The following is a 2,660-nucleotide window of genomic DNA, read 5'->3' as shown; positions in this document are numbered from 1 at the left end:
AGAATCAAAATATATAAAAAGGGCTTCATAATGTTGAAAGAAATTCTAACTTCTGACAATTATTGGCGAAGATACATCCGTTTGAATTTGGAAACCGAAACTTAAAACGTCAATTTCTCAAAATGACTTCGCGACTACATATTTTCAGCTTTTGATGCATAGTCAAAATATATAAAAAGTGATTCATAATGTTGAAAGAAATTCTAACTTCTGACAATTATTGGCGAAGATACATCCGTTTGAATTTGGAAACAGAAACTTAAGACGTTAATTTCTCGAAATGAGTTCGCGACTACATATTTTCAGCTTTTGATGCAGGGTCAAAATATATAAAAAGGGCTTCATAATGTTGAAAGAAATTCTAACTTCTGACAATTATTGGCGAAGATACATCCGTTTGAATTTGGAAACAGAAACTTAAAACGTCAATTTCTCGAAATGACTTCGAGACTACATATTTTCAGCTTTTGATGCAGAATCAAAATATATAAAAAGGGCTTCATAATGTTGAAAGAAATTCTAACTTCTGACAATTATTGGCGAAGATACATCCGTTTGAATTTGGAAACAGAAACTTAAGACGTCAGTTTCTCGAAATGAGTTCGAGACTACATATTTTCAGCTTTTGATGCAGAGTCAAAATATATAAAAAGGGCTTCATAATGTTGAAAGAAATTCTAACTTCTGACAATTATTGGCGAAGATACATCCGTTTGAATTTGGAAACAGAAACTTAAGACGTCAATTTCTCGAAATGACTTCGAGACTACATATTTTCAGCTTTTGATGCAGAATCAAAATATATAAAAAGGGCTTCATAATGTTGAAAGAAATTCTAACTTCTGACAGTTATTGGCGAAGATACATCCGTTTGAATTTGGAAACAGAAACTTAAAACGTCAATTTCTCGAAATGACTTCGCGACTACATATTTTCAGCTTTTGATGCAGAGTCAAAATATATAAAAAGGGCTTCATAAGATACATCCGTTTGAATTTGGAAACAGAAACTTAAGACGTCAATTTCTCGAAATGACTTCGAGACTACATATTTTCAGCTTTTGATGCAGGGTCAAAATATATAAAAAGGGCTTCATAATGTTGAAAGAAATTCTAACTTCTGACAATTATTGGCGAAGATACATCCGTTTGAATTTGGAAACAGAAACTTAAAACGTCAATTTCTCGAAATGACTTCGCGACTATATATTTTCAGCTTTTGATGCAGAATCAAAATATATAAAAAGGGCTTCATAATGTTGAAAGAAATTCTAACTTCTGACAATTATTGGCGAAGATACATCCGTTTGAATTTGGAAACAGAAACTTAAAACGTCAATTTCTCGAAATGACTTCAAGACTACATATTTTCAGCTTTTGATGCAGAATCAAAATATATAAAAAGGGCTTCATAATGTTGAAAGAAATTCTAACTTCTGACAATTATTGGCGAAGATACATCTGTTTGAATTTGGAAACCGAAACTTAAAACGTAAATTTCTCGAAATGACTTCGCGACTACATATTTTCAGCTTTTGATGCAGAGTCAAAATATATAAAAAGGGCTTCATAATGTTGAAAGAAATTCTAACTTCTGACAATTATTGGCGAAGATACATCCGTTTGAATTTGGAAACAGAAACTTAAAACGTCAATTTCTCGAAATGACTTCGCGACTACATATTTTCAGCTTTTGATGCAGAGTCAAAATATATAAAAAGGGCTTCATAATGTTGAAAGAAATTCTAACTTCTGACAATTATTGGCGAAGATACATCCGTTTGAATTTGGAAACAGAAACTTAAAACGTCAATTTCTCGAAATTACTTCGAGACTACATATTTTCAGCTTTTGATGCAGAGTCAAAATATATAAAAATGGCTTCATAATGTTGAAAGAAATTCTAACTTCTGACAATTATTGGCGAAGATACATCCGTTTGAATTTGGAAACAGAAACTTAAAACGTCAATTTCGCGAAATGACTTCGAGACTACATATTTTCAGCTTTTGATGCAGAGTCAAAATATATAAAAAGGGCTTCATAATGTTGAAAGAAATTCTAACTTCTGACAATTATTGGCGAAGATACATCCGTTTGAATTTGGAAACCGAAACTTAAAACGTCAATTTCTCGAAGTGATTTCGAGACTACATATTTTCAGCTTTTGATGCAGAATCAAAATATATAAAAAGGGCTTCATAATGTTGAAAGAAATTCTGACTTCTGACAATTATTGGCGAAGATACATCCGTTTGAATTTGGTAAAAGAAACTTAAAACGCCAATATCTCAAAATGACTTCGAGACTACATATTTTCAGCTTTTGATGCATAGTCAAAATATATAAAAAGGGCTTCATAATGTTGAACGAAATTCTGACTTCTGACAATTATTGGCGAAGATACATCCGTTTGAATTTGGAAACAGAAACTTAAGACGTCAATTTCTCGAAATGAGTTCGAGACTACATATTTTCAGCTTTTGATGCAGGGTCAAAATATATAAAAAGGGCTTCATAATGTTGAAAGAAATTCTAACTTCTGACAATTATTGGCGAAGATACATCCGTTTGAATTTGGAAACCGAAACTTAAAACGTCAATTTCTCGAAGTGATTTCGAGACTACATATTTTCAGCTTTTGATGCAGAATCAAAATAT

The sequence above is a fragment of the Drosophila grimshawi genome, unplaced genomic scaffold, assembly GCF_018153295.1.
Source record: "Drosophila grimshawi isolate 15287-2541.00 unplaced genomic scaffold, ASM1815329v1 contig_193, whole genome shotgun sequence".
In the NCBI taxonomy this organism is placed as follows: domain Eukaryota; kingdom Metazoa; phylum Arthropoda; class Insecta; order Diptera; family Drosophilidae; genus Drosophila; species Drosophila grimshawi.
Note: the sequence above shows the minus strand (reverse complement) of the source record.